The sequence below is a fragment of the Leptodactylus fuscus genome, chromosome 1, assembly GCF_031893055.1.
Source record: "Leptodactylus fuscus isolate aLepFus1 chromosome 1, aLepFus1.hap2, whole genome shotgun sequence".
In the NCBI taxonomy this organism is placed as follows: Eukaryota; Metazoa; Chordata; class Amphibia; order Anura; family Leptodactylidae; genus Leptodactylus; species Leptodactylus fuscus.
The window spans coordinates 153773197-153797118 of record NC_134265.1 but is presented as its reverse complement, the minus strand read 5'-3'; the positions used below and the strand labels follow the sequence as shown (position 1 = coordinate 153797118).

The window sequence follows — 23922 nt, the reverse complement described above, 5'->3', positions numbered from 1 at the left end:
ACTGTACATTAGGCCATCTGCTCCTCCAGCAGCCTGCCCTGTCCTGCAGCGCCCGCCTGCCAGTCCTCACCTCACCCTGGAAGGTGCACCAAGCCCTGGGTGACATGACCACTGCCCAGAGCCTTCACTTACCCATAAAGCCCTGGATGGAGGCTCCTCGGGATTCTCACGGCCGGAGTTTAGCACCGAGCCGGCGGCAGTGGGCATCACAGTGCGGGCAGGAGAGCAGGCTCTTAGCGGGAGAGCCGGTGACAGCTCGGAGAGCTCGGGCTGAGGGCAGCAGCAGCAGCAGCAGCTCCCACATCTGATTCCACCATCTTCCACCACCTCCTCCTCCTCCTCCTTTTCTTCTTCTGCAGCCACCAGCAGCCCTGGCTGAGCGCTCCGCCCCTCTCCTGGTGACATCAGTACACACACAGCGCTGCCTGGCCGGCACTCCCAGCTCTACCTATTGGAGGGATCCACGGGCTGGCATTGTCCTGCCGCACCACGGTGCTGAGGGCAGGGAGCTCTACTATGCCCATCACACATAGCCCTGGCACAGCCTCTGCCCAGCCTGGTATCAGTCCGGGGGAAGTGCTGAGAACAGCCCCATTCAATGTGAATAGAACACAGGTGGACAATACTAGCCATAGCTGGAGCCCGCCATTCACTTCCATCCACTCAGGCGTATTTACTAATATTGTCAGAGCGCCGTTCATTCTAGGGCACTGTGCACATGAAGAGGATTTACAGACATAATACAATAACACTCACATAGTGACTGACATGAGGGAGCGAGGACCCTGCCCATAAGAGCTTCCATTCTATAGGCATCGCCATTGTTTCATGAAAAGGTCTTCAACTTTCTAATATACTTTGGGGCAAATGTATTAGGACTAGTGTATTGCCCGCCACACTTAATAAATAGCCCAAGTGGCACAGAGACATCTTCAGAGGCTTCTTCAGAAGTCTGTCGGAGAGCCCAGCACCAGAATAGACATCTGCGCCAGGAAGGAAGTGTAATGAGATTTAAAGGGATCCTACCACTCAGACAATTTTTTCTAGGTACCACATCGGAATAGCCTTAAGAAAGGTTATTCGTCTCCTACCTTTTGTTGTCTTCTCCGCGCCGCTGTTCGCCTACAATCCCGTTTTTTCTCGAAATGCAAATTAGCTCTGTCACAGCACTGGGGGCAGGCCCCCGTGCTCAAACAGCACTGGGGACATCCCCAATGCTATGAGAGAACTCTCTCCAGCACTGCCTCCATCTTTGTCATCCTCTTCAGCCTCTTCTTCCAGCGGTGGCTTGTAACTTCTAGGCTTCGGGTCTTGAGCAGAGCAGACTGTGCATGCCCACAGGCCACAAGAAAATGGCCGCTAGTGGGAAAAAAAAAAGTTAGCAAAGCTGTAATTTCTCTGCCTATTCGGGTCACTACGCCACCCTCTGCACACATGCTGCGGTGCAGGAGGCGTGTGCAGTTTGGTTTCTTGCTTAGAGTTTTTGGTTGCACTGTGTGAACACAGCTCTAGTTCTGTAATTGAATTTCCACCGCACCCGTCTTCTGCCCTTGTTTGCCTCTGTTCATGAAGTGACTAAATTTAGTATTGCCCTGTGATTGACAACTTGCTTTCCTGTCAGGTCCAGGGCAGGTTCATCCTCCCTATTTATTCTTGGCTCACATTCACATTGTTGCTTGCTATTGCCTTTAGTTACTTGTATTCTTAATCCTCACCTTGGCTTTCCCTACTGACTATTGTTTTGGACTCTGATTTGAAACTGCATCGCTCAACTTTTACTGAACCCTCAGCTAGCTGACCTCCCTTTGTTGTTGTTTGTCTTGTCTGCGTTTTGTGTTTTCACGTGTATAGGAAGGGCCCGTCGCCCAGTTGCCACCTATTACGTAGGATATGACCAGGTATAAGGAAGGGACAGTGGGGGGCTTCAGCTTAGGGCTCACTGTCTCTTGTGCCCCTTTCCCAGGGTTTCCAGTAGCTACTGGGGAATTGCTGTCCTAGCAATTTCCTAATAACCCATTGAAATCAACAGGAGGCTTTTTTTTTCCACATGGAAAATTCCACACCAAATTCCTCACCATTTTCCTCTGTGTGAATGGACCCTTGAGGTAAAACACATTTTTTTTAACATATGGTGAATGCCATAAAAAAAGATCGAGCAAACTGCCGTTTTTCACTGTTTTGCCTCTCTTAAAAATTTAAATAAAAAGTGATCACAACAATAGACATTCGCCAAAATAGTATAACTAAAATGTACATCTGGCTGTAACATCTCTGCCTGTTCGGGCCTCTGCGCCACCCTCTGCTCGCATGCTGCGGCGCCGGAGGCGTGTGCAGTTTGACAATCTGCTTAAGGTTTTTAGTTGCACTGTGTGAACACGGCTCTAGTCCTTAATTGGATTTGCACCACACCCGTCTTCTGCCAAGGTTGCCTCTGTTCATTAAGTGGTTAATCTGTCTTGCCTGTGATTGACAGCTTTTTCTTCCTGTCAGGTTCTGGGCGGGTTCTTCCTTCCCTATTTAGTCTTGGCTCACAGTCACACTGGTGCCGGTTATTGCCTCTAGCTTTCTGGTATCTCTTGCTGTTATTTACTTGTATGCTAATCCTTGACCTCTGGCTTCCCTACTGACTATTCTCTTGACTCCGATTTGGCACTGCATCGCTCTCTTGTTACCGAACCCTGGCTACCTGACCTCCCTTTGTTGTTGTACGTCTTGTCTGCGTTTTGTGTTTCACGTATTCAGGGAGGGATTGTCTTCGTGGTTGTCGCCTATTACTTAGGATAGGGTCTGGCAATAGGAAGGGCAAGATGGGGCTTCAGTTTAGGGCTCACTGTCCCTTGTGCCCCTCCCTCCAGGGTTCACCAGCAGCTTCTGGGGAATTATCATCTGGCTATTCCCTAACAGAATAACCGGCCTGAAACCTACATCCATAGCTTCCCTACAGACAGCATGGATCCTATTCAGTGCCTTGCAGCAAAGTTGGAGGGATTGACAGGCCTGGTAGCTGAGCTAGCTAAACAGGTTCAGACCCTAACTGAGGCTGCTGCACCATCCCCAGCTGTTTTGGCACCTTATAAGGTCAAGATGCTACTCCCGGACCGTTTCTCAGGGGACCGTGCAAAATTTGAAACTTTCAGGGAGTCTTGTAGCCTGTACTTCCGTGTTAATCCACATGCTACTCAGGCCCAAATGGTGGGAATGGTTATATCTCTTTTACAGGGGGACCCACAAGCTTGGGCCCTTAAACTCCCTGCTGAGGCTGAGGAGTGGGTTGATCTGGAAAAAAATTTTAAGTCCCTGGGCTCTATCTATGCTGAGCCAGACCACATTGCGCTTGCGGAATCGCAACTCCTCACTATGCGGCAGGGAAAACGCTCTGCAGAGGAGTATTGCTCTGAGTTCCGTAAGTACAGTGTAACGGCAGGTTGGTGTGAGTCAGCTCTAAAGGCTCACTTTAAACAAGGGCTATGTGATCGTGTTAAGGAGCTCTGGGTTGGTCACCCAGATCCCCCGACTCTTGAGAAGGCCATGACTTTAGCGGTCCGTATTGACCGTAAGATTCGGGAAAATTTAAAAGAGAGAGTAGGGCCTGTTGCTTCCAAGTTTTCTGTCTCTTCCTCTCTCTCCTCTGAAAAACCTACCTTTCCTCCCATCACTTCTGGTGAGGAACCCATGCAACTGGGAGCTGTGGACGCCAGAACACGACGAGAACATCGTCTCAGGAATAACCTGTGCCTGTACTGTGGTTCCTCTGGTCATGTCATTCGAGACTGCTCTATCAGACCATGGTCCCCTGCGAATAAACTTCAGTGCCTGAGTGGTAATCAGAAGAACCACGCAGGCAACCAGGTATTTGGTGGAAATAACAATAAGATGTTGTTATCTGTGTCTCTGTCCTCTGGGGACAGATCTGTTTCTCGCAAGGCCCTAGTTGACTCTGGGTCTGCAGCAAATTTTATTAAATATTCAGTTTTTGAATCTTTGGGCATTGAGCTTTTGCCACTTGATACACCTATGTCTGTTGCTGGAGCGGATTCTGCTCCACTGGCCAGGGGTAGAGTCAGTTTTAAAACCCCCTTGATCTCTTTGCAAGTGGGTTCTTCACACTCAGAGGTCATAAGCCTTTTTGCTATGGAGAATCTCTCTGCTGATGTTATTTTGGGGTTCCCCTGGCTGAAGCTCCATAACCCTATTTTGGATTGGGGTAAAAAGGAGTTGGTAAAGTGGGGAGATCAGTGCTCATCCCACTGTATTGCTTTACATTCTGTTGATTGTGTCAGTGAGGAGAAGGTCTCAGCTACTAAAAGTTGGGAACGCCCCTCTGGTATTAAAACCTGGTGGTATCAGAAGTGCCAGGTGAATAAAAAATGTTTGCCTGATTCTCAAGCATCTGTGGTTCAAGCAGAACCAAAATACACTCAGAATCCCTCTAGAACTGGTTTGTCTGGTGAGGGTCCGGTGGCCCCTCATAAAAGGGGGGGTACTGTAATATCTACCTACCTTTAGACGTGGTCTCCGCCGCGCCGTTCCGTAAAAATACTGGTTTTAACCGGTATGCAAATGAGCTCTCCGCAGCCATTTTTGGGTAGCCGCTCTTGCAGTTCAATACAAGAGGCGGCCATTTTGGGGTGGCCTCTCTATGCTCCTGTATAGAACTACAAGAGCAAGAGAAGCCAGAAGAGGCGGAGTTGCTGCAGAAGAAGGAGGTGGCGCAGGAAAGAGCTCTGGGCAGCAATGGGGATGCGCTCATCGGTGTTTCAGTGCTGGGGCCCGCCCTCATTGCTGCGGAGAGCTCATTTGCATACCGGTTAAAACCGGTATTTCTACGGAACGGCGCGGCGGAGACCATGTCTAAAGGTAGGAGACGAATAGCCTTTCTTAAGGCTATTCCAACGTGGTAATTAGAAAAAAAAGTAGTTTAATGGTAGAATCCCTTTAAAGGGGTTGTCCCATGAAAAGCATCCTATCTATACTGCTAGATTATGTGGATTTAAGACTTTTCCTAAATACATTGCTTTATCAAAACTGCTTTGTTTGGCCACTGTATTAATTTATTCACTTCATTGTTGACACTGCGTTATTATGGCCACGGGGCTTATCTGCTCAGTCCCCAAGTGATGTAGCTGCCTGCTCTCAGGGGGGGGGGAGGGGAGAGGCTGAGTGCTCAGCAGCAACTCTGAGCTGTGTATGTCTGACAAGCAACGGAGCTCCTCAGATAGGGGAGGGGGGAGGTGAGAGCTCCAGGATTACTGTGATGTCTATCTTCAGCTTTTCCACTTATCAGCCGGTTTAATTGAATTTGGCTGATAAGGGCTGAGATAAGGAGTCCATTACCTCTGTATGTAATGCAAGCTGACTCAAAACCAGCTCTGCTACATCAGTTTCTACATCAGCTTCATACTGTGGTAATGCATTTACAACCAATCCCTCATTACTTACTGAAAACATAGCAGAGCAAGTGAAACCCCGCCCACCAATGTGCCCAGAAAACCAAGAAGTGAAGAAAGCACAGAGGCTGCAGAACAAGAGTTATGGGAATACTCCTTTAAAGGAGTTGTCCCATCACAAGGATCCTATCTATACTGCTTGTTAATGTGGATGTAAGACTGTTCCTAAATACATTGCTTCAGCAAAACTGTTTTCTTTGTCCACTGTCTTACTTTCTTCAATTCATTGTTGATGAACAAGAAAAATAAAACCCGGGATATCTATAGAGCGCTACTGTGTGACAATAAAACAGAAGCCAATTGCATGCAAAAATAAAACCAAATTATTGAGTCTTTATTGATTCCAATTGACAGTGGAAAAATATGCAAAAATGTAGGCTACGCGTTTCAACGCCGAACGGGCGTCTTCCTCAGGCCAAGATGTCCTGAACTGTCAGAGCATAGGAATATTTTTCCACTGTCAATTGGAATCAATAAAGACTCAATAATTTGGTTTTATTTTTGCATGCAATTGGCTTCTGTTTTATTATCACACAGTAGCGCTCTATAGATATCCCGGGTTTTATTTTTCTTGTTCATTAACCTCCACCACCTCATTGATTGGTGTCCGGGTAAGAGCTGCAACTGCCTATTTTCAGCCCCCTTCCAGGGTTTTCTATATACGGGCGCCAGGTAACTTTTTTTTCTTCTTGTGAATTCATTGTTGACACAGCCCTGACTTAGCTGCTCATGAGTCAAGTGATGTATTTGCTGCTCTCAGGGGGGAGGGAGGAGGGGCTAAGTGCAGGGAGCGAGCCTATGTATATAGCTATTCCTGTGTGTACACCACGTGACCTAGCTTCCTGCTATCAGATAGAGGAGAGGATCTGCTTTAATTTCTTCTGTTCTCCCAGTTATCAGGCTAGCTAATTCAGTTGTGTTCATTATGGCAGAGACAGGCAGTCTCTGTATGTAACACAGAATGGAGTTGCTGCTGCCTGTACTTCATAGTCCAATATGGGTGGGCGGAGCTGCACACTAATTTGGGGGGAGGAGCTAAACGGCAGGTTGCATGTGAAACCCCACCCACCAAATGATGCAAGAAACCAGGAAGAAAGAAGATTTTACAGCAGTGAATACTGGTGAGTATGTGACGTGGGAATACCCCTTTAAGCCCTCATATGGCTCTGTGAATGGAAACATACAAAATTTATAGGGATAGGAAGGCGGGGAGTCAAAAATTGGAAAATGCGGTTGGCTGGAAGGGGTTAATAGAATTTATTAGCATTGGGCCAAGGAAATGAAATTATAATTTTTGCAATAAAATGTAACTTTAAGCCTCACATTTTTCATTTTCACAAGGGGGTAAAGGAGACAATGTGCTCTACGATTTATAATGTAATTGCTGAGTATAGAAATAACCCACATGTGGGGCCACACGGTGGCTCAGTGGTTAGCACTGCAGCCTTGCAGCGCTGGAGTCCTGGTGTTCAAATCCCACCATGGGCAAAAAACCATCTGCAAGGAGTTTGTGTGTTCTCCCTGTGTTTGCATGGTTTCCATCCCATATTCCAAAAAAAGACATACTGATAGGGAAAAATGTACATTGTGAGCTCTATGTGGGGCTCACAATCTACATTAAAAAAAAAAAAAAAGAAATAACCCACATGTGGATTACTGTTGTATGGAAGGCGAGGAGCTCCGGTAGGTTTTTGAAGATTAGAATAATTTTCAGGTGCTATGAGGCCCTTGAGTTGCCAGTGCAGCTGAAAGTACCAAGAAGTGACCTCAACAAATTTTTCTAAAAAAAGTTACATTGCACTTTTTGACTTTCCAAGTGTAGATTTAGAGGGACTGGTTTTTGAATGCCATGCTGGTTATGCAGAGACCCAGATGTGCCAATAAAATGGAATTCCCCAAGAAGTGACATTTTGTAAAGTATACCCATCTAGAAATTTACCAAGGGGTATTTTTAACCCTTGAAAGTTGCTTCTGGAATATAAATTAATACAATCATTTGTTTCTGCAGCTAATCGTGAAAAGTTAAAACTACAAATGTGATATCATTTCAGTGTCCAATATGTTACGCTCAGCTTGTCAATAGAGACACTCCAAAAACTGTTAGGCTAAGGTCCCACATTGCAGAAATGCAGCTTTTTTGTTGTAGTTTTTTGAGCCAAAGCCAGGAGTGGATTGAGCAATAGGTAGAAGTATAAGAACTTCCTATATATTTCTCATTCCTTTTGTAGCCATTCTTGGCTTTGTCGAAAAAAAAAAAAAAAACGCAACAAAATCTACAACAAAAAAAGCAGCATTTTCGCAATGTGGGGCCTCAGCCTTATGGCCCCTTCACACTACGGATACGCTGCCTGATTCTGAATGTTAAAACACGATCAGAATCAGCGTGTATAAAGCAGTTCCCGTATAAAGCGCTCACGTGTACAGCTCGCCGTGTGAAGGGGCCAGGCGCTCGGCTCAGTCCGAGCCGTACACGCGATCGCTTCTCATTCACTTCAATGGGAGCGCTCGTAGAGAAAAAAGCAGCTCATTTATTTCAATGGGGAGCGCTCGTATGCCGGCTCCCATTGAAATGAATGGGATCTGCTTTATATTTGCTGATTCTGACCGTGTTTTAATGTTCAAATTCAGGCAGTGTATCCGTAGTGTGAAGGGGCCCTTAAGCAGGTTATCCTGAGTGCAACAGCTTTGGAGCATTAGTCTCTGACACAAACCGGGCACCACATGTTGTATGAGAACTTATGTTTTTGCAGGACATGTGTACTTCATAGTTATATGATTTAATATTCCATACCATGTACTGGGAAGCTGGAAAAAAAATTCTGAATGTGGTGGAATTAGAGAGAAACTGCGTTTGTGCAACTTTCTTAGGGTGTTGTTTTTATGGCATTCACTGTATAGCCAAAATGACATGTCACCTGCATTCTGTGGGTAGATACAATTATGGAGATAGATACCAAATTTCTGTTTTGTTTTGTTTTATTTCATTTTATTTATTTAATTTTAACCCCTTAAAAATATACAAAGTCACATACAGTGGGGAAAAAAAGTATTTAGTCAGCCACCAATTTTGCAAGTTCTCCCACTTAAAAAGATGAGGTCGGCCTGTAATTGACATCATAGGTAGACCTCAACAATGAGAGACAAAAATTATTTATTTGCAAATTATGGTGGAAAATAAATATTTGGTCAATAACAAAATTTAATCTCAATACTTTGTTATAAATCCTTTGTTGGCAATGACAGAGGTCAGACTTTTTTTGTAAGTCTTCACAAGGTTGGCACACACTATTACTGGTATGTTGGCCCATTCCTCCATGCAGATCTCCTCTAGAGCAGTGATGTTTTGGGGCTGTCACTGGGCAACACGGACTTTCAACTCCCTGCAAAGTTTTTCTATAGGGTTGAGATCTGGAGACTGGCTAGGCCACTCCAGGACCTTCAAATACTTCTTATGAAGACACTCCTTCGTTGCCCTTGTGGTGTGCTTGGGCTCAGTCATGCTGAAAAATCCAGCCACTGTTCCTCTTCAATGCCCTCGCTGATGGAATTAGGTTTGCACTCAAAATCTCACGATACATGGCCCCGATCATTCTTTTATGTACATGGATCAGTCGTCCTGGCCCCTTTGAAGAGAAACAGCCCCAAAGCATGATGTTTCCACCCTCATGCTTCACAGTAGGTATAGTGTTCTTTGAATACAAGAAAAAAAAAAAAAGAAAAGATATATCTAGCATGCCAGAAAAGTCCAATAAAACTTAACTTTTAACCCCCTTCCCGACATGCGCCGTAATAGTACGGCGCTGCAGGGAAGGGCTTCCCACAAACCGCCGTACTATTACTGCGGATGCATGGTGCGCACACAGAACCTGTGTGCGCACCATGCACTGCGGGTGTCAGCCGTAATACACGGCTGACAATGCCTTGTAACACCCGTGGTCGGAACCAGGTCCGATCGCGGGTGTTAACCCCTGAGATGCCGGCGGTCACATGACCACCGGCACCTCTGGGGTTTCAACATAATATGGTGGCGATTGGCACCCCCCGCGCCGGTTTCGTGGGGTGCCGGTGTTCGTAGGGGGCAGCCCAGGGTCTGATCAGTGACCCCAGGTCTGCCCCTTCACTTACCCCCTCCTCACGCCTGGCTGATCCTGCCGTAAATGAAGCTGTCAGCCTGTGCATCCACACAGGCTGACAGCTTCCTGTGCTCTGCAATACACGTGTAACACGTGTATTGCAGTGTATATGTAGTGAAGCCGTGATCAGCCGATGACTGCTTCAATCCCCCATGGGGACAGAAAAAAAAAGTTAAAAAAAAGTAAAAATAAAAAAGTTTAAATAAATAAAGCCCCAAAAATCCCTTTTTCCCCATATAAAATGTTTTATTATGTAAAATAAAGAAAAAGAGAAAAAAACATTACATATTTGGTATCGCCGCGTCCGTAATAACCTGAGCAATAAAATTAAAACATTATTTAACCCGAACAGCGTAAAAAAAACCCGTAGAAAACCGCACAAAATAATGATTATTCACCACCTTTCCCTTACAAAATGTTCAATAAAAAGTAATCAAATGGTCAGATGAAAACCAAAATGGTACCAATAAAAAGAAGAGGTCTTCCCGCAAAAAATAAGCCCTCAACCAGCTTTGTCTAGCGAAAAATAAAAATGTTATGCCTTTCAGAAGATGGCGATGCAAAAATAGTAGATTTTTTTCCCTAAATTGAATTTTATCCTGCACAAATAGCAACGCATTAAAAAATAATATACATGAGGTATCGCCGTAACCGTACCGACCCGCAGAATAAACATAACATGTTACTTATAGTGTACGCTGCACGGGGAAAAAAATAAATGCTAAAAAGTAATGCCAGAATTGATGTTTCCTTTTACATCCCACCCAGAAAGAGTTAATAAAATGTAGTCAATAAGTTACAGGCCCCGAAATGGTGGCATTGAAAAGCACATCTAATACCGCAAACACCAAGCCCTCATATGACCACATTGCCAGAAAATAAAAATCTAACTTGTACAATGTGAAGACAAAAACCCCAAAAGTCTCCAAATCATTAGGACATAAGTGGCTGCGAGTAGAAGGAAATGTGTAAGCGGTGCGAGCGTTTTCAGGGGACCCCCCATATTTAGAGCTTATGAGAGAGAATACACCAGCGCTGATCCTCTAGAATGCCCCTCTTCCCCATCCGTGCCATAGGAGCTAGTGGGAAAATAGAATGGGATTTGGTGTACCCAATTTACTCCGCACAGCTTACATATTCACTTCGGGGTTACTAATGCTCACTACATCACTAGATAAATTCTTTGAGGGGTGCGGTTTTCAAATTGGGGTCACTTTCTAGAGGTTTCCACTGTTTTGACACCTCAAGGGCTTTGTAAAAGCGACATGGTGCCTGAAACTGATCACAGCCAGATCTGCCCTCTAAAAGCTCCTTGGCGTGCCTTCCCTTCTGCGTCTCGCTGTGCGTCCATATATTAGTTTACACCCACAAGTGGGGTACTGTGGTAGTCCGGAGAACTTGCCTAAAAAATTGTGGGATGCGTTTTCTCCTTTAACCCCTTGTGAATGTGCAAATTCTAGGGCTAAACGAAAATATTAGTAAAATAAAATCAAATTTGAAAATTTCACCTCCATTTTGTATTAATTCCTGTTAAGCACTTATAGGGTTAAATGACTAGGTATATGTTGTTTTGGCGTATTTAAGGGGTGCAGTTTTGAAAATGGGGTGATTTATGAGGGGGTTTAATACAAGGGTCTTTCAAAACCCCTTCATAACTGGATTAGTCCCTTTAAAAAATGGGTCTTGGAAATTTCTTGAAAATTTTGAATATTGTTGTTTCACTTGTAAATCTTCTAATGTCCGTAAAAATAAAAGGGTGACTAAAGTTTGATGCCGACATAAAGCAGAGATCTGGGACATGAGATTTATGATATAATTTTGGCGGTCTGACTTTCTGTATGCAATGCACATCATTTCAAATTTTATAAAATGCATATTTTTCAAAATTTCCACCAAATTTCCTATTTTTTCACAATTAAACACAAAACATATCAACCAAAATTTACCACTAACATGAAGTACAATGTGTTACGAAAAAACAATCTCAAAATTACTTTGGTAAGTTAAAGCATTCCAAAGTTATTGCCACATAAAGTGACACATGTCCGTTTTGAAAAATCGAGCTTGGTCAGGAAGTCAAAAAGTGCCATCGGCGGGAAGGGGTTAATCATGCAAAAGTGAAGTCCATAAAAAAATACATATCACAAGATATCAAGCATGTGTGCAATAATAAAACACAAAAACATACCAAAAAACAATGGGATCAATACTACATATTGAACCGCTGACGCGTTTCAAGTCGAATGCCCCTTAGTCTCTAAGGAATTTATCAAGGAGCGTATCAAACATTTTTACCCCTGGACTGTTGCATTAATTTATTCTTATGTAACATACATCTTTGCAGCAATATAATCCAACCTCTTCAATAGAACATGGCTTTAATTAAATAACGCTTTATGAACATTCAACGAGTTCACCAAGGTAACATCCATTTTAATATTCCAGTGTGTAAATATATAAACTCACATGCTTTGAGAGCTTTCATTTCCTGCGCATCCATGCAGCGAACATCACAGAGCGGTGGAGTTTTGCAGAATGTGGGCTTGTCAAGAATGCTTGACAAAGGGAACAGTGCCATGAATTGTATCAAAGACATAGTGAGTAGAGATGAGCAAGTAGTATTCGATCGAGTAGGTATTCGATCGAATGCTACGGTATTCGAAATACTCGTACTCGATGGAGTACCACTCGCTATTCGAATGTAAAAGTTTGATGCAGAACCAGCATTGATTGGCCGAATGCTATACAGTCGGCCAATCAACGCTGGTTCTTCTCCTACCTTTAGAAGTCTTCTCCGTGCAGCTTTCCCGCGGTGTCTTCCGGCTCTGAATTCACTCTGCCAGGCATCGGGCCTGGGCAGAGCCGACTGCGCATGCCCGCTTGTAGTGTGGACATGCGCAGTCGGCTCTGCCCAGGCCTGATGCCTGGCAGAGTGAATTCAGAGCCGGAAGATGCCACGGGGACGCTGCACAGAGAAGACTTCTCGGAGGATCCAGCCCGACCCTCACTCGTGGACTTGGTAAGTATAATTTGATCGAACATTGCCTACCCCTGAAACGAGCATTTTTCCCCCATAGACTATAATAGGGTTCGATATTCAATTCGAGTAGTCAAATATTGAGGGGCTACTCAAAACGAATATCGAATCTCGAACATTTTACTGTTTGCTCATCTCTAATAGTGAGCACTAGTCTACCAGGTGTGAATGCATAGTGACAGTGAACATGTAAGATGTGCAGAGTATATTGGGTACACCAAATTGCCCACTTTCTTCCCACTAGTTCCTAGGATGGGGGAGGCATTCTGGGGTCTCTTCACAGTAAGCCTGGAGTGTACACTGAAGCATACTTGCACAGCTTATACAATTTGCTTCATACTTCATCCAGATAGGGAATTGTGAGGATTTTTTGGTTGTTGTTGAATATTACAAGCTGTAATTTTTTTTTTAAACTTTTCCGCTGGTACAGCAATATCAAAGCTAGGAATTTTAATTACACCAATTTGGGTTGCCTTTATCTCTTTCTTAGGAGGATAAAAAAAAACATCAATTTTGTCATTACTTTTTAACATCTAAAATGATTTGCCTTCCATCACACAATATAAATAGTGTGAAATGTATTTGTGGGACAACAAACGATCAGCAAGTTGGTTGAGGTAACTTGCTTTGCCTGGACAACCCCTTTAATGATCATCCTTATATATAGGATCATTGCTGCCTTTAACTTCTTTCCGCTGATGACATTTTTCGATTTTCGTTTTTGACTCCCCGCCTCCCAAACCCCACAACTTTTGTATTTTTCTGTTCACAGAGCCAAATTAGGGCCTAATGTTTGTGGGACAAATTGTTCGTCATAATGGTACTATTTATTATTCTGTACAGTGTACTGAGAAACTGGAAAAAAATCAGAACTGAGTGAAATTGAGGAAAAAAAAAAAGCATTTGTGAGACTTACTTTCTGGTTTCATTTTTACGGCATTCAGCCAAAATGTCACCTGTAGTCTATGTTTTTTCAATACGATTCCGGGGATACCAAATTTCTATACTTTATTTACATTTTAACCCCATAGCAAAGATCTAAAACTTTGCAAAAAAATTAAAGCCGCATATTCTAGCATCCATAACTTTTTATATTTCTGTGTACAGAAATGCACAGAGTCTTTTTTTGCGGGACCAGGTGTACTTTTTAGTTATACCATTTAGGGGAATGTCTATTGCAGTATTCACTTTTTATTAAAATTTTTATCAGAGGCAAAACAGTGAAAAAATGGTGATTCGACACTTTAGATTTTTTTTTCCCGCTACAGCATGCACATACGGGAAAAATATTTTATAGATTTGTAGAATGGGCATTTAAGTACTTTTATATGTGTGCTAGGGAAGGGGGGGGGTCAAATTAATTTTTGATTTTTTTTTTTCTTGCATTTATTACAACCCCTAGGGGTCTGATCACTAGTGCAATGCAGTACAATAACATATTGTAATACATTTCCAAAATATTGGCACTTCTATTGCAGGTTGCCTAGAGTGACAAAAATGGCAGACACCTGGTATAGGGGGAAGGGGGTTATGCCAGCAATCAGTGTGGGCACTGAGCTCAGGTATTATACAGCAGAGACCTGTTAACTATGAGCAAAGCCATATTTAATAACCGAAATCTGCTGTACTATTACGGCAAATATCAGGAAGGGGTTAAAGAGAAACATTCACCATCTACACTAACTCCAGTGTTTCTTATAATATGTATCAGTCATACTTGAATTTATTTCTCTCTAACTCCCACCGTTCCTGAGCAATCCGTGCTGTTAGGCAAGGGGGAATGACTCAGAGCTCCAATCAGAGTAGTACAGTGTTATAGCTCAGAATCATGCAACTCGTTGCCTCTGCCTGACACCATCCACTTAGTCGGTGGAGAGCTGAAACTAACTGAGCTTGTTGCTTGGGAATGGAAGGGGGGATAGAGAAAAAATATCAAGTATGTCAGAATCAGTGGAAGGAGCGCCTATTAATGCATGAAAAGCACATTACTCCCTGCAGGTTTCATGTGAAAACCGAGTGGAAACCACACGGAACCCATTATAGTCTATGGGGGTCTGCGGGATTCCTTAGGTAACCACTTTTTTATGCGTATAGGTTTCCATTTGGCAGGTTCCCAAGTGGACTCCCCAAATGGAAACCCAAACGCAGATGTGAATCGGGCCTTAGAGATTGCTTTTTCTATCACATGGTACTGTACACATAGTAAATTTTGGTCGATATGTTTTCTGTCTAATTATGTTAAAAATAGGGATTTTGGTGACAATTTAGAAAAGTATGCAAATATTCGTAAGTCTAATGTACCTGCATTATTCACCCTTTATTTTTTCAGACTTTATAAGGCTTACTAGCAACACAGCAAATTTCCAAATTTTCAAAAACTTTTCCGAAACCTTAACCTTATATGGCAATAACTTTGAGACAGTTTAACTTGCCTACTCAAGTGATTTTGAGAATATTTGCTCGTGACACATTGTACTTCACTTTAGTGGTAAACAATAATCAATATTTTTGTATTTATTTAAATAAAATTGAAAATTTAATAAAAAATTTGTAAAGATTAGCAATTTTCAAACAGATAGTCATATCACACAAATAAATTAATACATATCTAAAGCGATTTTCCACGTTTACAAGAAAATTTCCCAAACCTATTTGTTAGGGACCACTTCAGTTCTGAAGGATATTTTAAAGACCTATATGTTAGAAACCCCACCATAAATTATCCCATTTTCAAAAATGCACCTCTCAACAAATTCAAAACAGCATTTGGGAAGTTTGTTAACTCTTTAAGGATTTCACAGGGATTAAAACAATATGGCGGTTAAATTTAGACATTTAATTTTTTTTTTTCAATAATACATTCATCTAGCCCTAAAATGAGCACATTTACTAGGGGTTAAAGGAGAAAATGCATTTGTACAGTTTGTTTTTCAATTTCTCACAAGCACGGAAATACTTCACATGTGGATGCAAACTGCTTTTTAGGGACATGGCAGTATATGGAATGGAAGGAGTGAACCTGGACATTTGAAAAGAGATTTTGTTGAAATAGTTTTCAGGTGCAATGCCTCATTTTCAGAGCCACTAGAGTACCAGTACAATAGAAACCCTCCAAAAAATGACTCCATTTTGTGACCCCCTCAAGGAATTTATCAAGGGGTATTGTGAGTATTTTGATCCCACAGCTGTTTCAGTTTTATTGCATGGGTTTTTACAGATGTAGGATAAAAGTAGAAGTATTGTTTTTATTCTTGTTAGGATTTGTTTTATATAATGCATTTTCTATAGAAAATGGACATTTTAGGGGCTTTATTCAGTCATTAAATTTTTTTTAACACACTTTATTTTTTTTATATTTGTTTTTTTTTTTTTTTAGTCCCACTAGGTGGCCTTAACCAACACTTATCTGATCACTGGTTCCGTAGTATACACTGCAATACACCTGCACTGCAATCACAGGAAGTCATCCAAGATGAAGGTGGACAATTAAACATTTAATGTTTTTTTTTCAATAATATGTTAATTTGCCACAAAATTGTGTACAAATTTGCAAGGAGAAAAAGCACTCCACAGTTTGTTACACAATTTCTTCTGAACACAGCAATACCCCATATGTGATTCTAAACTAACGTATGAGTAGGTAAACACCCCATATTCAGGAAGGCCTACAACCTCCAATAACACTATCACCACACCACCATCTGAACTGTCTCCCCCTCACCTTCCTTCTCTATCCCCCTTCCCTCATAGATTGTAAGCCCTTGTAGGCAGGGCCACCACTGTGCCAGTCGGTCATTGTTAGTATTATATCTACCTGTATATTCTGTGTATTGTATGTAAACCCCCAAATGTAAAGCACCATGGAATTAATGGTGCTATATAAATAAACAATAATAATAATGAGTACATGAAGGGGTTCAGAATGGAAAGAGTTCTATTTAGCTTTTTAATATCAGACTTTGCTGTAATCACTTTTCTGGTGTCATGTCTCATTTGCAGATCACCTAAAATACCAGAACAATAGAAAAGCCACAAAAGTAACTCCATGTAGGAAAATATCTCCCTCAAAGAATTTATGAAGGGGTATAGTGGGCATTATGACAGTTTAGTTGTTTAATAGAATTTATTAACATTGTGCCATAAAAATGAAAACAAAAAAAATCACACAAAACATCACTTTAACCCCAAATTATCCAGATCGGTAAAGGAGAAAAAAGTGCCACAAAGTTCATTTTCCAATTTTTCCAGGATAGGTAAACACCCCATATGTAGATAAAAACATGTAGTGGAAAATTTTAGAGACAATAAGTTAAAGTGAAACAAAATTGACTCACTAATATGTTAGAGACTACACCCCTAAAGTTATTTTTCAAAATTGTGGATAAATAACTTAGTTTCAAGTATGTGATGCTCGTTCAAACTTCCCTGTGGCAAGTAACAGGTGTGGGCACTACAAAAATATCACCTGAAATCAGATAAAAAGCAGAGAAGTTGACTCAATCTTTGCATTGTTTGTCTGTGTGTGCCACACTAAGCATGGAGAAGAGAAAGAGGAGACGAGAAGACTGTCTGAGGTCTTGAGAACCAATACTGTGGAAAAATTCACAGTCTCAAGGTTAGAAGTCCATCTCCAGAGAGCATCATGTTACTTTGTCCACGCCTCACAACATAATGAAGAAGTTTCCAACCCATGGCACTGTAGCTAATTTCCCTGGAGGTGGATGGAACAGAAAAATTGATGAAAGGTTACAACGCAGGATCATCTGGATGGTAGATAAGCAGTCCAAAGAATTTCAAGCTGTCCTGTAGGCTCAGGGTGCATCAGTGTTAGTGCAACAATGTAATGTGAGTTCACAGCCCACCTTCACTATAAGACAATCTTCAAGTGAAAAGTGCACAGACCAGTCCCCCGGATCGGGACAATAAGTACAAGCAACACAAAAAGAATTGCAGTCCAGCACCATGCAATAAAGTTTGCTAAAATATAGCTTTTAATTGAATGAAAAATGTAAAACATTCATAGGGACGCATTATACACAAAAAATATGTATATATGTCCATTAGCATAAAAAAACAAATGAACAAACCGAACATATATGTGAAACAAAAGGAAACAAACCAAGTCCGCATTCACATGGTAAGAAACATATCGCTACGACTAAGACATCAGTGTTAGGGTCAGTTCACACGTGAAAACCGCCTAGCTTATTTGTGCGAGGTAAAAAACCTCGGGGAGTTTTTTTGACGCTGTTTTTTGCATTCCACGCGGTTTTTGACGCGGTTTTCGCTAGCGGTTTTCGCTAGGGTTTTTTTTTCCTATATGTGCTATAGAAACTGCAGGCGAAAACCGCGCGGTTTTGTGTGCAAAAAACCGCGCGGTTTTTTACCGCGCGGTTTTCGCCTCCCATTCACTTCTATGCAATTCTTCAGGCGTTTTCCGCCTGAAGAAAGGTCATGTCGCTTCTTCAGGCGGAAAACGCTAGGAGGAAAAAAAAGCTAGTGGTCTACATAGACCACCATGTTAAAGGAGCGGTTTTTGAAGCGAATTCCGCTGTCAAAAACCTCCCCTTTGCCCACGTGTGAACTAGCCCTTAGTGCTAAATATCAGACGACATTTGAATGAAATTAAAAACTATGGCAGGAGACCCAAGAGGACCCCACTGCTGACACATAGGCATAAAAAAGCTAGACTGCAGCTTGCCAAAATGTACGTAAGCCAAAATCCTTCTGAGAAAACCTTTTGTAGACAGATCAGACTAAAAGCACATCATTCTACTGTTTACCAAAAATGGAATAAGGCCTACAAAGAAAAGAACACAATATCAACGGTCAAATATGGCGGTTTAGAGATGTTTTCGGGTTGATTTGCTGCATCTGGCACTGGGTGCATTGACTGTGTACAGTGCATCATGAAATCTGAAGATTACCAAAAGATTTTGGGTCTCAATGTAGGGACCAGTGTCATAAAGCTGGGTTTGCATCCTAGGTCATGGGTCTTCCAGCAGGGCAATGACCCCAAACATACTTCAAAAAGCACGCAGAAATGGGTGAAAACAAAGCGCTTGAGAGTTCTGAAGTGGCATGCAATGAGTCCGGATGTAAATCCCATTAAAGACCTGTGAGAGATCTTAAAATTACTGTTGGGAAAAGACACCCTTCAAATATGAGAGACCTGGACCAGTTTGCAAAACAAGAGTTGCCCAAAATTCCACTTCAGAGGGGTAACAAGTTCCTTGATGGTTACAGGAAGCAATTGATTTCAGTAATTTTTTCCAAAGTAATTTTGTCCAGTAAATTTTTGGACCTTTACTTGAAATTATATAATTTTTGTCTTTTTTTTATCTCGTTTTTTATGTTGTTGCAATACACATGAGGAAATAAACATGTGCCAATGCAATAATGCTTCATTTTCAGGAGAATCATTCAGGACACAGCTCCAAAAATATGACCTCTCTGTCAGCTCTCCAGCCAAGTTCTGCCAAAGTGTTGCTGCTGGAGCTGGCTTCTTAAGCCTCCTTGACGAGGAGACTCTCTGCAGCTGAGTCGCTGCCGGGACATCCCCAAAGTGTGGACTGGAGGGGGATGGAATGACAAGTTCCACTACCAACCTACCTGCCATTCCTAAAAATCCAGCCCAGTACTGAGCATTTACCAAAATGCTCAGCAGACGAAAGTTGTCTGTTGAGAACAAACATTCCTTCTGGAGTTTTCTCATCTCACCCACCTGAGTAGTCTGGGAGAGATGTACACCCCCTCCATTACCTGACCAGCCATCGGCTTACAATATATATTTAAACAAAATGTCCCCTCTTATTATAGGCCTATTATAAATAGTTCTTCCCTTATAACTAATAGCCCACCTTATATGTTCCCTTACATATAATTTCCTCTTATAATAGCCCCCTTATATTTAAAAGTCTCCCCTTATAACATTCTACCTTATATAATAGCTCCTCTCCTATAATAGCCCCATGATAAGCAACAGTTCCCTGTTTATATTTAACAGACTCTCTTATATATAATAGTTTCCCACCTATAATAACCACCCTTATATATATCAGTCCCCCCCTTAATATATATTTCCTTTTTTTTTGTAATAGTGCTCCTTGTATATAATAGTTCCACTCCTGTAGTGGCCCCCTTATATACAAAGGTGTTCTTCCTTATAATAGCCAAATTATATATAATAGTTAGAGATGAGCGAACAGTAAAATATTCGATTCGAATAGCTCTTCAATATTCGATTATTCGAACGAATATCGAATCTCATTATAGTCTATGGGGAAAAAAAGTTTGTTTCAGGGGAAACCACTATTCGACTCAGAAGGGTCACCAAGTCCACAATGACACCTCAGCAAATGATGACAACACCTCTGGAATGCAACTAGGACAGCAGGGGAAGCATGCCTGGGGGCATCTAACACGCCCATGTCACAGTTTTACCCCACCATCACAGACCAACAACTACACACTTTCCACACTCCATACCACCTCTGTGGAAAGTGGAAAAATACCTGGAAACCTTCTTTCCTCTCCAATTGTATGAACAGAAACCCAAATTTTAAGCTAAAGAAACATTAGCATGCGCTCATCACAATCCCTGACTTGATAGCTGTGTTAAGCAGGGTACCACACTGAACAGGACCGAGCACCAGGAACAGGTATTACAATGGCTAGTGGATAATGTTTGCAGCTTCTTATCCACCAGCCGGTCAGTCACTACCTCAAGTCCTCTTCCTTGCCGAGAGTCTGATCCTCCTTCCTCCCAGCTCGTCCAATCTTCCCAGCACAGTCATCCCACATTTCCCCCCTCCCAGGAGATATTTTCAGGTCCTTTAACTGTCCCTCACTCTGTCCAACCACTTCACCAATCCTAGGAGCTACCAGATGACTTTGTGTGTCCTGTTGTCCAAACACTGGAGCATCTGCCATCTCCGGGTGATTTAGTTGTTGTGGACCAGCAACCCGTCCTCAGTGACGCAAGTGCTGGCACTGCAGTCCAGACCACCAGTCAGGTCACATCCACATCTGCCTCTGACACTTTGGGGAGTTCGCCCTCATCCTCCCCTTTTCCTGCCACTGCTCCTTTTGCCTGCACCATCATGCGCCTCTTCTCAGCAACTCCCTATCTCCCAGGCCTTTCATCGCCAGCAGAAGTACAGCGCAACCCACCCATGTGCCCAAGCCTTCAACGTTCTCATCATAAAACTGCTGGCCCAGGAGATGTTGCCATCCTGGCTTGTGGAGACTCAGGCCTTCTGTGACCTGCTGGCAACTGCGGCACCTCGCTATGCTGTCCCTACTTCTCCTGGTGTACCGTCCACGCCTTGCACCAGCACGTGTCCCGTAAAATCAGGCGGGCCCTAAGTTCCGTGCTTTGCACAAAGTTCCACTTGACCACTGAGGCGTGGACAAGTGCATGCGACCAGGGACACTACATCTCAATTACAGCATACTGGGTGAATGTAGTTGAGGCTGGGACCGGGTCGCAAACTGTGGCGGCCTGCCTTGTCTCCCCGCCCAACATTCATGGCAGGAGTGCTGAACCACCACCCTCCTCCTCCTCCCAAGGGTTCATCAAAGTCAGCTCCCTCAGTTTCTCAACCATGAGTGCCCATGGATGGCAGACGTATGTGAAATCCTATCCCATCCTTTCCACTGGACACTTTACAAATTCAATAGAACCTCTATGAAAGTCTAAATACTTTGAAACCTTTTTTCCTCAACATTATTATGGACAGAAGCAAAAATATAAAGAAAAATTTTTTTTTTGCATGAACCCCTTTAAATCACGTTGCCCATGACAACCACAGATGGCATAGGCAGTAAGAAACCCAACAGCCTCCACCCTTAACTGTCTTTGTGTGTGTGTGTGTGATGTGGTGAGACCTTACAAAATTCACTTTTGTGGCCCTTAACGTGAGCCCTTCAAAATTAAGTTAGAGTCCCTTAAGCTGATATCCGCTCAATATACCAAGCCTCTGTGTATACAAAAAAAACTATTTGTATACATAACAAAATTCATAAAGCTAGCGCTAAGGGATGTGGACGAGGACATGCCCGGGGGCGTAGAAACGCAGCTGGGGAGCAAGGCTGCGGTCAAGCTACAGCTAGAGGCAGAGGCATATCCAGAGGCACAGGACAGCTGCTTCATAGAAGCCAGGCCAGAGGCAACAAGGCCCAAGATTTTCCCTGTACTAGCCACTCGCCCAAAACTCGCCCATGTTGGCCACCTCCCTCGATGTTGTGTAGATTTTGCAATATATGCTTGGAGGACAATCTGAGTGCATTTTGCACATTGTGCAACTCAAAATTAAATAGGGGCTCTGAGAAAAGCAACCTAAGCACTTTGTAATGAGCACTGAGTAATTTAAGCACTGGGCTCAGTGGGAGACAGCAAACGCAGGACAATCGTCGGCCGGCGTTGCCGACGCTGCCTCTTCCACTGTTTCCAGAGCTTGTACTGCAGTCCAGACCACCAGCCTGGACACCTCCACTCCTGCCTCTGACAATTTGGGGAGTTCACTCTCATCTGCCCCTTTTCCTGCCTTTGCTCCTTTTTGTCTGCACCATCATGCGCCTCTTTCCAGCAACTCCCCATCTCCCAGGCGTTTCATTGCAGGCAGAAGTACAGCGCAACCCACCCACATGCCCAAGCCTTCAACGGCCTCATCTTAAAACTGCTGGCCCTCGAGATGTTGGCGTTCCTGCTAGTGGAGACTCAGGCCTTCTGTGACCTGATGGCAGCTGCGGCACCTCACTATGATGCCCCTAGCCGTCACTACCTCTATTGGTGTGCCATCTCCGACTTGCGCCAGCACGTGTCCCCTAACATTATTCGGGCCCTGAGTTCCGCGCTTTGCTGTAAGGTCCACTTAACCACCGACGCATGGACAAACGCCTGCGGTCAGGGACACTTCTTCTCTGGAATGACAGGCCAGGTGAATGTAGTTAAGGATGGGCCCAGGGTGCAAACTGGGGTGGCCTATCTCATCTCCCAGCTCAAAATTCCTGGCAGAGCCTCTCTGAAAGCCTACTCCTCCGCTGCAACCTCGACCACACCTGCAACCTGTAAGTGCTTCAGCACTGGGGTGTGAAGACGTCAGCAGGTCGTGCTGAAGCTCATCAGCTTGACCGACAGAAAACACACTTCCCCTGAGGTTAGGGATGCCATCCTCGATGCAACGGCAATGTGGTTTTCCCGGCTGCACCTGGGCACAGGCATGTTGTGTATGTGATAATGGCCGAAACCTGGCAGCAGATCTGGAGCTTGCCAGACTCAAACACGGTCCACACATGGCCCACGTTTTTAACTTGTTGGTGCAATGGTTCTTTGAAACCTACACCATTGTGCCTGATATTCAGCGTATATATACTATACACAGATTTTCTGTATACCACTTAGGTTTTTGGGTGTATACACCGTGGAAAGCGGGATTGAGCGTATACTGTATAGCCTGAGTGAATTGCTGTGTATCCCACTTAGGTTTTTGAGGGTACACACCAAGGAAAGCTGGATTGAGCGTATACTGTATAGCCTGACTGAATTGCTGTGTATCCCACTTAGGTTTTTGGGGGTACACACCGTGCAAAGCTGGATTGAACGTATATAGCCTGACTGAATTGCCGTGTATCCCACTTAGGTGTTTGGGGTATACACCGACGAAAAGCTGGGTTGAGCGTATATAGCCTGACTGAATTGCTGTGTATCCCACTTTGGTGTTTGGGGGTATACACCGAGGAAAGCTGGATTGAGCATATATAGCCTGACTGAATTGCTGTGTATCCCACTTAGGTGTTTGGGGGTACACACCGTGGAAAGCTGGATTGAGTATATATGGACTCCTCTCCCTGCAGTATAGCTCTGAAAAGAGCTGCTGTTGCTCTTCAGATTTCCTGCCTAGCAGAAGCTAATCCCTCCGTAGCCCTCAGCAGATCTCTGTCCCTATCTTTCCAAGCCAAAAATGACACGAACATGGCGGCCACTATTCTTATAAATGAGAGGTCACCTGATTTCGGCAGCCAATGGCTTCTTCCTATTTTTTTCAATGCCTCCATTGTCGTAGTTCCTGTCCCACCTCCCCTGCACAGTTATTGGTGCAAAAAAAGCGGCAGGAAAGGGATACGAATTTTTACTGCGTTTGCCGCGTGGTATTCTATTCTAATTGAATATATCGAATAGCCTGATATTCGATCGAATACCTATTAGATCGAACACTGTTCGCTCATCTCTAACAACAGTCCCTTATAACAGCCACCTTATACACAATAGTTCCTCTCCTATAATAGCCCCCTTATATATAGC

General features: G+C 43.3%; 1 protein-coding gene across 3 annotated transcripts in view; it reads right to left on the bottom strand.

The window, feature by feature from the left end:
* APBA1 (amyloid beta precursor protein binding family A member 1) overlaps window positions 1-371 on the bottom strand; it is a 567069-nt gene extending 566698 nt beyond the window's left edge. For all 3 annotated transcript variants that reach the window (XR_012716979.1, XM_075278969.1, XM_075278948.1), the window contains exon 1: window positions 133-371. The gene's annotated coding sequence lies outside the window, so the exon portion shown is untranslated. The remainder of the gene's footprint in view (window positions 1-132) is intronic.
* Between the last annotated feature and the right edge of the window lie 23551 nt (window positions 372-23922).